The sequence below is a fragment of the Manis javanica genome, chromosome 8 (assembly GCF_040802235.1).
Source record: "Manis javanica isolate MJ-LG chromosome 8, MJ_LKY, whole genome shotgun sequence".
NCBI classification, from domain to species: domain Eukaryota; kingdom Metazoa; phylum Chordata; class Mammalia; order Pholidota; family Manidae; genus Manis; species Manis javanica.
Window position 1 is genome coordinate 105,450,274 of NC_133163.1, and position 12,049 is coordinate 105,462,322.

At 39.7% G+C, this 12,049-nt stretch overlaps 1 non-coding gene across 1 annotated transcript; it reads right to left on the minus strand.

Moving 5' to 3' along the window:
* Positions 1-9,833: 9,833 nt before the first annotated feature.
* LOC118972914 (U6 spliceosomal RNA) lies at positions 9,834-9,940 on the minus strand. Its single transcript, XR_005062050.1, has one exon. It is a non-coding gene; the product is annotated as a U6 spliceosomal RNA (small nuclear RNA).
* Between the last annotated feature and the right edge of the window lie 2,109 nt (positions 9,941-12,049).

The window sequence follows — 12,049 nt, forward strand, 5'->3', positions numbered from 1 at the left end:
GTCTTTAGGGTTTTTTATGTATAGTATCATGTCATCTACAAATAGTGACAGTTTAACTTCTTCTTTACCAATCTGGATTCCTTGTACTTCTTTGTTTTGTCTAATTGCCGTGGCTAGGACCTCCAGTACTATGTTAAATAACAGTGGGGAGAGTGGGCATCCCTGTCTAGTTCCCAATCTCAGAGGAAAAGCTTTCAGCTTCTCGCTGTTCAATATAATGTTGGCTGTGGGTTTATCATAGATGGCCTTTATTATGTTGAGGTACTTGCCCTCTATTCCCATTTTGCTGAGAGTTTTTATCATGAATGGATGTTGAACTTTGTGAAATGCTTTTTCAGCATCTATGGAGATGATCATGTGGTTTTTGTCTTTCTTTTTGTTGATGTGGTGGATGACGTTGATAGATTTTCGAATGTTGTAGCATCCTTGCATCCCTGGGATGAATCCCAGTTGGTCATGGTGTACAATCCTTTTGATGTATTTTTGAATTCAGTTTGCTAATATTTTGTTGAGTATTTTTGCATCTACATTCATCAGGGATATTGGTCTGTAGTTTTCTTTTTTGGTGGTGTCTTTGCCTGGTTTTGGTATTAGGGTGATATTAGCTTCATAGAATGAGTTTGGAAGTATCCCCTCATCTTCTATTTTTTGGAAAACTTTAAGGAGAATGGGTATTATGCCTTCTCTATATGTATGATAAAATTCCAAGGTAAATCCATCTGGCTCGGGGGTTTTGTTCTTTGGTAGTTTTTTGATTACTGCTTCAATTTCGTTGCTGGTAATTGGTCTGTTTAGATTTTCTGTTTCTTTCTGGGTCAGTCTTGGAAGGCTATATTTTTCTAGGAAGTTGTCCATTTCTCCTAGGTTTCCAAGCTTGTTAGTATAGGTTTTCATAGTACTCACTAATAATTCTTTTATTTCTGTGGGGTCCGTCATGATTTTTCCTTTCTTGTTTCTGATACTGTTGATTTGTGTTGACTCTTTTTTCCTCTTAATAAGTCTGTCTAGAGGCTTATCTATTTTGTTTATTTTCTCAAAGAACCAGCTCGTGGTTTCATTGACTTTTGCTATTGTTTTATTCTTCTCAATTTTATTTATTTCTTCTCTGATCTTTATTATGTCCCTCCTTCTGCTGACCTTAGGCCTCATTTGTTCTTCTTTTTCCAATTTCGATAATTGTGACATAGACCATTTATTTGGGATTGTTCTTCCTTTTTTAAATATGCCTGGATTGCTATATACTTTCCTCTTAAGACTGCTTTTGCTGTGTCCCACAGTAGTTAGGGCTTAGTGTGGTTGTTGTCATTTGTTTCCATATATTGCTGGATCTCCATTTTGATTTGGTTATTGATCCATTGATTATTTAGGAGCGTGTTGTTATGCCTCCATGTGTTTGTGAGCCTTTTTGCTTTCTTTGTACAGTTTATTTCTAGTTTTATGCCTTTGTGGTCTGAAAGGTTGGTTGGTAGGATTTCAATATTTTGGAATTTACTGAGGCTCTTTTTGTGGCCTAGTATGTGGTCTATTCTGGAGAATATTCCATGTGCACTTGAGAAGAATGTGTATCCTGTTGCTTTTGGATGTAGAGTTCTGTAGATGTCTATTAGGTCCATCTGTTCTAGTGTGTTGTTCAGTGCCTCTGTGTCATTACTTATTTTCTGCCCGGTGGATCTATCATTTGGGGTGAGTGGTGTGTTGAAGTCTCCTAAAATGAATGCATTGCAGTCTATTTTCTTCTTTAGTTCTGTTAGTATTTGTTTCACATATGCTGGTGCTCCTGTGTTGGGTGCATATATATTTACAATGGTTATATCCTCTTGTTGGACTGAGCCCTTTATCAATGTCCTTCTTTGTCTTTTGTTACTTTCTTTATTTTGAAGTCTGTTTTGTCTGATACCAGAATTGCAGCACCTGCTTTCTTCTTTCTGTTGTTTGCATGAAATATCTTTTTCCATCCCTTGACTTTAAGTCTGTGCATGTCTTTGGGTTTGAGGTGAGTCTCTTGTAAGTAGCATATGGCTGGATCTTGCTTTTTTATCCATTCTATTACTCTGTGTTTTTTGATTGGTGCATTCAGTCCATTTACATTTAGGGTGATTATTGAACGGTATGAACTTATTGCCATTGCAGGCTTTAAGTTTGTGGTTACCAAAGGTTCAGGTTTAGCTTCTTTACTATCTTAATGTCTAACTTAACTCGCTTGTTGAGCTATTATAAACGTGGTCTGATGATTCTTTATTTCTCTCCCTTCTTATTCCTCCTCCTCCCTTCTTCATATGTTGGGTGTTTGTTCTGTGGTCTTTTTAGGAGTGCTCCCATCTAGAGCAGTCCCTGTAGGATGCCCTGAAGAGGTGGTTTGTGGGAGGCAAATTCCCTCAACTTTTGCTTGTCTGGGAATTGTTTAATCCTTCCTTCATATTTAAGTGATATTCGTGCTGGATACAGTAGTCTTGGTTTGAGGTCTTTCTGTTTCATTGCATTAAGTATATCATGCCATTCTCTTCTGGCCTGTAGGGTTTCTGTTGAGAAGTCTGATGATAGCCTGACAGGTTTTCCTTTGTAGGTAACCTTTTTTTTCTCTCTGGCTGCCTTTAATACTTTGTCCTTGTCTTTGATCTTTGCCATTTTAATTATTATGTGTCTTGGTGTTGCCCTCCTTGGATCCCTTGTCATGGGAGTTCTGTGTACCTCTGTGGTCTGAGAGGCCATTTCTTCCCCTAGTTTAGGGAAGTTTTCGGCAATTATTTCTTCAAAGACACTTTCTATCCCTTTTTCTCTCTCTTCTTCTTCTGGTACCCCTATAATGCGTATATTGTTCCTTTTCGATTGGTCACTCAGCTCTCTTAGAATTCTTTCATTCCTGGAGATCCTTTTATCTCTCTCTGCATCAGCTTCTCTGCGTTCCTGTTCTGTTTTCTAGTCCATTAATGGTCTCTTGCATCTCATCCATTCTGTTTTGAAGTCTTTCCAGAGCTTGTTTTATTTCTGTATTCTCCTTCCTTAGCTCTTGCATATTTCTCTGCAAGTCCATCAGCATGGTTATGACTTTTGTTTTGAATTCTTTTTCAGGAAGACTGGTTAAATCTATCTCTCCAGGTTCCTTCTCAGGGGAAGATGTAGCAGATGCTGAAGCTGTCTGAGTTAGTGTTGTCTGGATCATATTTTTTTGCCTTTTCATGTAGACTGTCAGCTGGGAGGGCCAAACTTTTCACTTGTTACTGGCCTTTCTTTACTGGGACAACTGCGACCCTTAGTGGCTTGTGTTGGGTAATTGCGTGTAGCCTGGGTCTTTGCGTCTTGCCTGGCCGATATGGAGAAAACTCCCTTTCTGAGTGCAGGGCTTGCCTCAGGCTGCTTCTCTGCTTTCGCAGCGCCCGAAGGGGTAATGGATGGGCGGGGGGAGGTGGGTTGTTTGGCTGGTTACCTCCGTGAGGGGTCTCAGAGTTGTTGCCCAGGGGGTTAGTGCACCCAGTTTTGCCTATAATTTCCAGCCATTGGACTGTGACCTTTGTTGTTTCCATCCAGCTGTTATGTCCCTGTCCCTTTAAGACTTTCAAAAAGCACTCGCTTTTCTTTGTCACAGGGGCATCAGCTTCGGAATCCACTCAGAGGTCTTGCTGCCCTATTTCCCTAGTTTCCAGCCCTCCATGCATACACTGTGTCTGCGATCTGGTGCGGGTGGCTGAGGCTGGGTGTTTAGCAGTCCTGGGCTCCCTCTCCCTCCCGCCGGGAGCTGGGGGGAGTTGTGCTTGGGTCCCGCTGGGCCGGGGCTTGTATCTTACCCCTTTCACCAAGCGCTGGGCTCTCACATGAGTGGATGTAGTCTGGCTGTTGTCCTGTGTCTTCTGGTCTCTCTTTTAGGATTAGTTGTATTTGTTGTATTTTCAATAATATATATGTTTTTGGGAGGAGATTCTCACTGTCCTACTCATGCCGCCATGTTGGCTCTGCCTCCCCAGCCATCTTTAATCTACCTCTAGCCATAGGTTATTTGCATTTCTCCCACATGCAAAATTCATTAATTTCCCAAGACTTCCCCAAATCATACCCCATATGGCAGCAGCTCAGTGTTCAGAATTTCACCATCTGGATCAGGTGTAGATGTTGATGAGGCTCAGGTATGGCTTTTCTCAATCTGGAAAACTGTGAACTAAAAATTCAAGTTATTTGCTACCATCACCACCCACCTCTCCACACTGAACCCCCAATACAATGGTGAGAGAGGGATAAAACAGAGGTGATAGACCCTCCCCAACCCCAGAGGAAGGGAAGTGAAGGCACACAGCAGGCACACACAGGCCCTTAGCAGTCCTGAAATCCAGCCATGCGCATGTCACCAATGCCCCTGAGCCAGAGGCAGGAACTGTTACTTGAATAGGGCCTGTTTCTGCTCCCTGGAAATGGTTCCTTAATCCAGTGTTCTTGGCTCTTGAATTCTCTGTTATCTGACATCCTTTTCCTTTTCCATCAGGAATGGTTCATGTTTGCAGCTGGATAACTTCTCAGTCTGTTTCTTGCTCATCGAAAGTTGGGGGCCCAGAGGTCTCTTTTCATTTTGAATTGTCTTCATTCCTTTAGCCTGAGGATGTACAATTCCTTTTAAAATGTGAGTTTTCTGTATATTAAGTTATAATCTACTTCATTGCACAACAGTCACACCCCCACCCGCACATCTCTTGGAGCCAGGCCCCCCCCGCCCCCCACAACTTTGGGCTGTAAGGTCTTACAACAGGTCTTACAGCCACACCATTAAGTTGATCTTGAGTAAGGTCACTTTTTGTTGGCAGCATTCTCAGGCCATTTCTTACTTTGAAAACCCTTGGGAGCAAGAAAGTCTGGGAAAGACAAGGAGTTGTTTTATTTTCCAAACCAGCAATCCCGACGTTGCAAGTATTTTCTCTAAACTCTGCTTGAAAACTGAACTCCTTCTCTGGTTCACCCCTCCTTCCCATTATCACAGGCAGAAAAGGAAGCAAATCAGCCCATTTAGCATTCTCCTTGGAAATTCCTTCAGCCACATCTGTAAGTTCATTCAGCACATTTTCTACCTCCCGCCTTACCTTAGCCATCAGCTCTGCTAATTGTTCCACTGCGCAAAAACACAGATGACCATCTTCCCGGCCTCCGACGCCTTTGCCACCCTCCCAGCTTTCCCTATGGTTCAGTCTCAAAATCGCCTGTTAGGTTTCTGTTACAGTGCCCCAGTTTCAGGTACTACTTGCTGTTTCAATTTGTATTGCCATGTAATAAACTACCCCAAAAGGTAATGGCTAAACGCAAAGACTTTCCATTTCTCATGATTTTATGGGTTGACTGCAGTAATGTGGCTGCACCATCCAGGAGCTTGCTGGGGCCTCCTGTCCCAGGTGCACTCTCACCCTCCAGGGTGTGTCTCCACGTGGCTGCTCACCATTCAGAGGTCTAGTTTTGCGCAGTTCTCAGCACCGTGGCTGACTTCCAGTGAGAGCCACCCCACTGTGCAAGAGCATATCAAGCCTCCTGCCATCATGTTTGCTCAATCCCACTGCCTGAAGCAGGCCACATGATAAAGTCCAGAATCACTGGGGGAGAAGACGCCATGAGTATTAGCAGGCAGGACTTACTGGGGGTCTCTGTCCACCACGTTCTCCAACTTCACGACTGACCAGTTTCTCCTTGGCTCACTGTGCTGAATTCATCCTGTGTTCCTTGAAGTTCCCTGCCACAGAAGTCTCTTCTTGCCAAAGAGGCTTTGTTTTTTATGTTCTCTATCTGGATCACTCTATCTCCAGTCTTTAAATTGTTCTTTCTTTTATAGTCTTCCACTATCAGTTCAAATGTCATGCCTTCCACCCCTTCCAGTCACTGTCACATTAACTTGTTTCTTCCTTGCAGTCTGAGTTTTCTAACTTGTTTATTTTCTTCTTCCTCCTACTAAAATGTAAGACCAGGGGTCTTATCTAATTGTTCATAGCTGTATTCCCAGCATTCCAAATAGACTTGAGCACATAGCACATACTTAATACATTTTTCTGAATGTATAATAACAAATGAATGGATGAAGTAACTAAATCTTATTGAAAAGGAATTTATAATAAATTATAAGAAAATATTTGTATTATTATGGAAACTATATCAGAGTTTTAAGCAACTGTTTACTATGACAAACCAGGAGTAACCAAAAAAAAGTCTTTTTTGAGAACTGGACTTAACATTGGTTACAGCTTCCTGAAATATTTAAAATAAATGATGTATTTGTGATTTCCATCAAAATAATCTGGGGAACATGAGGAAATGGGTGAGGTTAGAGATGAAGTGAGATTGGTAGTATGGATACTTAGGTTGGGTTAAGTGTACAAAAGGTTCATTATATCTATTATGTTTGTTTGAAATTTCTGTAATAAAAAGTTTTAAAATTACACACATCTTATCAAGGAACTGAAAAGCATCAGAATGTGAAAATTTTCACAGCTATGAGCAAATTTATTAATAATCTGATTTTTGCTACTTCTTTTAGAAAGAGGTTTATATCCTCATATGATGGATGGGAGGCATTTTTAAAGATCATTTAGAAATTTCATTGGCTATATGATCTAAATCTTACTTAAATGTTGCATTTAACCTGTAATAGACCACCTTTTAAGATATTCCTGTAACTTTGCATGCAGAATAGATTTCTGTAAAGCAAATTATTTCCGTATTGATTTCCATGTAGTTTTTAAGGCATGTCTCATACCTCCTGTTGATTTCCCTGTCTGCTAATTATAGCTGAAGGCAGGAGATGGGAAGTACAGAAGCTCACGTAAGCACTGGCATTTTGCCTTGATCTGGGGGCTCAAGGCAGGTATCTGATGCAACAAATTTTTGTGTTCTCTGCCTGGATCAGAAACCAGAGAGAGTAGGAGCTTGCTGCAACAGATGCCATCCTCCAGCTGACAGCCACTTTGCCTGGCTCTGATATCAGTCCTGGGAGTTGCTCATCTGTTGGCAGAATTCAATTAATAAGGGACTTTCAATAATTATATATCTTCCACAGGAGTCTTAATTTGGGGGAATATAAAAGAAATACGGCTTTCTCTCTGGTATCAGAGGCTGAAGATTTAAAAGGCTTAGAACAAGCCCAGCCTTAAAGCTTTAGCTCATTGTCTTCCACCCAGATCTAGAAGAAAACCTTTATAGGGTTGAGGGTTGCCATATCCTGGGCACCGCTGAAGGACTCAGGACCATGGGACCAAAATCATTCAGCAACAAAAGCCTCCTCGAGAATGAGCCAGGGAATTGATGATGTAGTTGTTTGGGCAGAAGATCAGGTGGTTGGTTTCCAGGCAAAGCAAGATGCTGCTCTTCTGCTCTCAAGACCCCTAGCTTCATGACCAGGCAAACCCATTCAGGAAGACCGCTGTGTTCGGTAGCTCTGTCTCTGGAATAAAGATAAGGAACCAAATGTGAATTTGTTTTGATGGAAGTCTCTCTGCTGAGATTTGTCTTCAACCTCAACTGACACAGACCCTTCACATAATGCTGATTACAAAGGGGCTTGGAGGAAGACTAAGGAACAGAAATGGACAGAAGAAACCTGGGGTAAGAGAGACATATCCACTTGGGGTGCCGTTAGCTACAAGTGCTGTGAACTCTTAGGGGGTGTCGCTTCATCTAGTCTCACCTCCTCAGGCAGCTGCACATTCTCAAGGAGGCCCTGAACTTGCAGTGGAAAAAGCACTGGGCCAGGCGCCAGGCAGCCTGGGTACTGGTTTTGACTCATCTCTTTCCTCACCTTTCCAAACCCTGTTTTCCCATCTGAACAAGGTGGGAAGTAGTTTAATTTCTATAGGATATCAGGTTCTGAAGGTCCAGGGATCAATAAACAAGTGATGAGAGAAAAATTTGCAGACTACTGGAGAAGGGCAGACTCAGGAGGGGTGTGTACTTCGAGCCTCTGGGGGCTTCCGTGGGTGGCTCGTGGATCTTTGAGAAGTGGGAGGAACTACTTCTTCACGTTGTGATTGTGTTCAAAACCCCGAACTGACCGTGACTTTTCGGAACAGCTTAAATGAAAGTATCTACCACATTGCTCAGTGGATATCAGGCTCCTGCCTCCGGTTCCCTTTCTGTAGGTGAAGCCCATCTTCCCTATGCAGGACCATGTCACCCCGACAAGAAAGAGAAATATTTCTGATTTGCAGACACAGGCCTACACCAAGAATTCCTTTGAAAGGGTCTTATTAAGATTAAAAAAATACATAGTTGCATAGGGTAATTTTACTCCAGACACCAAATATAAAATAAAAATATAAAAAGATTCAAGTGGTTTGGAGGATGTTCCCACTGATACACTCAGACTCACATAATAAAATAGTAGCTTAATAAAAAATTCATTTAATGTAAATATTTGGCATCCTGCCAGAAAGACCATAAGGCTATTGTCAAATCAGTTAAATTTCTGTTACAAGCAGTAAGGGTGGCCATCTGCCATGGTTGGCAAAGAAATTAACATATTTCAAAGTGTGAACACATCTCAGTCTCCCCCTGCATATCCCAAAGCATGCATCTTGTGTATCAACAATTTGGATCTAATATTTAGTTTCAACTAAAGTGACATCCAGTGTCTTTAAATAGGCAAGAGTTATTAGATAAAAATGTTATACTTATTTGTTATTATGAAGGATGAACATTTCTTAGCTTAATTTGTGCTTTCTTGAGAAACTCCTCTGAAAAATCATTAGTGTCAATTGAATTCAGCAAACAAGGATAGTATCCCTGCTACAGACAAGTCACTGGGCTTCCTGCTCTGGGCCATGCAATAAAAGAAGCCTTTAAGGAGCCTCCAATTTAGTGGGGGTATAGGTACAGACCTGTTTGCCCATCCAAGACAGAATCCTATCATAGATGCCTGAAACTGGTGCCATAGGAGTCTTATTTTATAGGAAGGGGTGGCAAAAGCTTCCTCTCAGATGGCAGTTGAAGTGGACTTTGAAGGAAAATATGACTCATAAAAAGAACATAGAGAACAGACTGAACAAGACTTAAATGAATAAGAACGTGTGCTCTTTTCAGCAAACAGGAAGTGGTTCTGTTTGCTAGATATATTTTGTATGGTGAAGCTTAAAAAGTTGTAGTGGGCATCTCTTATGTTTTTTGCCTGGCTTTGATGCCTCTCCTGGAAACAGGACTCTTTTTTTCTTGAGGGGAACTCTGTCTGCCCTTTTCAGCTTATACGACTTGAAGGAGCTGATTGTGCAATGCCACTTCACATTACATATCTTAAATCTCTTATTTAATAGAATGGAGAATCATAAAGACCTTTTTAAATGAAATATGTTCAAATATATATATATATGAAAGTGAACTATGAATCTCCATAAACCCAGATCCAAACTAAACAATTACCAAGATTTTTATCATTCTTCCTCTATCTTCCCGTCTCTGTCTTTTACTAAAGTATTTCAAAGTGAATACTCGACATTCTGTTTTTCACTTTTACATATTTTAGTATGCATTCTAAAATGTAGGGATATTGTCTTAGGGGAAAAAATGCCATTATAACACTTAGTGATTCCTTAAGATCAGCAAATACCCTAGTTCACATTCAAATTTCTTTATTTCAAAAATGTCTTTTTAAGCTGGTTGTTTTGAATCATGTTCTAAACAAGGCGTGTGGTTTTTATAGCTCTTAAGTCTATTTTAATCTATGGCAGCTTCTCTCACTCTACTTTGTTTTCTTTAGGTTATTGTTGAGGAAACGATGTCAGTTGTCCCTCAGGATGCTCCCAATTCTGGATTGGTTTGGTTGCTTCCCTATGGTGGTGTTTAACGTATTCCTCTATCTCCTGTATTTCTTTTCTTTTCTTTTCTTTTTTCTTATGGAACGCTTCACGAATTTGCATGTCATCCTTGCACAGGGGCCATGCTAATCTTCTTTGTATTATTCCAGTTTTAGTATATGTGCTGCTGAAGTGAGCACTCCTGTATTTCTTATAAATGGAAATTATCCCATATCTGCTTGTCCCACATTTATTAATAGTAATGCTAAGATTGATCAGTGGGTTCAGGTGGTGACAGCCTGATCCACTATTTCTTATCTATTTACTGACTGTTGGTTTCATCCATTGATGATCTTTGCTTGAATTCTCTATTTCATCAGGTGTTGCAAAGTGGTGGTTTTCTAATTTTAACATGCTTTCTACACTTATTACCCATAATTTTTCACAAAGAAAAGTTTTCTGTGTCAACTAGGGCTATTTGATCATCCTAAATACAGTTGATAATGTATTTATCAAAATAAAAGGTAAATTTCCTTATAATTTTCAACTTTCAACACACTTTTTAAAAAATAACCTTTTAAAACTGTAACACAGATACAGAAAACCATATAACACAAACGATTACCTTAATAAATTTTACAAGCAAACAACCTTGTAAACACCACCTAGGTAAGGGCATGGGACTTTGGCAGCCACCCTAAAAGCCCTCTGCGTGCCTACTTATTCTGATTTTTATGATAGTCATTTCCGTTTTTAAAAAATATTTATCACCCAAATGTGTACTCCTAAATAGTATAGTTTCATATGTTTTTTATTTAATATGAACCTTAATATGACTAAAAAATAGTCTCTCTTAAAAATCTACAGGCTCCCCTTCCATTGCCTTTTTCCCCCCTTGCAATTTGTTACAGAAATAGTATTGTTTGATATGTAGCTGACCATACTCTGGATTTCACAAATTGTATCCTCATGATACTGTGTTCTGTGGTCTACATACTTCCTATAATTGATATAGGGACCTGATTAGATTTCATTTTAATTTTTGGAAGCAAGATTATTTCACTGGGGTTGTGTTCTTCTGTTATGAGGCACATTATGTCTGCTTGCCTCTTTCTTTGTGATGTTGGCAACTGTTGATGCCTATTGTCTAGATAAATTCATTGGGGGTTGCAAAATGACGATATACCAATTTTACCAATCCCTCCTCATTTATTTGCTAGAGTATTTCTGTATAAAGCAGCTCCCTCTCAGCTATTATCTGGTTATCCAGTGATACAGGTCACATATGAAAAGCACGGTAAATATGTTTTTCTTTCCCTTTACCCAATTTTAAATATAGTGATTGGTTTCCTATCATCTCCAAAAGGTTACTAATGAATTTTTTAGGATCATTAGAACTCATAGGTTTAAATGTATTTAAGTTTTCAATCCACTTAAGTTATCCTTGAATTGTCCCACCTTTGGCCAGTGGCAGCTTCTTCAAGTTGGCATGATGGTATCAGTAGTCTTTCATAGCTTCCTTGCTATCGTATGGCAAGATATTCCATGAGTTCAGACAGATATTTTCAATTCAGTCAGTGCTGTATTTTTACTTAACATTTCTATCTTACTTCAGCATGCCCTTTCTTCTGAGAATCTAGGTTCTCAGAGACCAGAGAACAAAAAATTATTAATCACAGTTACCATTTGTAGTGTCTTGCATACACACAAGAGTCTCAGCAAAATCACACACTCTACCACCACCAATATTACTGAAAAAATTAAAACATTGTTTGCATATACTATCTCCATTTTCTATAGGTGTATTTTATCTAATTTTTCAGAGCACATATCCAATAAATAGCATACTCCCTTCTTTTTAACCCTCATGTAATCTTGGTTTTACAAATGAATAGGTATTTAATGTTCACCACCAGTCTTTAAGTCAATGTCTTTCTAGTCATTTGGTCTTCTGACATTTGTTCTCTAGTAGACTGTTTTGGAAATATGCAGGGAAACAATATTGAATGCCTGTGTCCCTACAATGTTTCCAACAGAGGATGCTGTCAAACTTAGATTTTTTCTGCTACCCTGAGAGTTAAGAAGTGGTAACTTGGGTATAATTTTAATTTTAATTTCTCTTATAATTCAGGTTTTTTTCTTCATGTTTAAGGATCATTTCTTTTTCTGTAAGCTGTCTGTTCCTACCTTTTGCTCATTTTTCTACTGGCTTATTGGCTCTTCCCTTCCCTGATTTTTAGCAGCTCTTTCTATTTTTGGGTTATTACTCCTTTGTATGTGTTGCACCTTTCTCCTCCTCCTTTGTCATT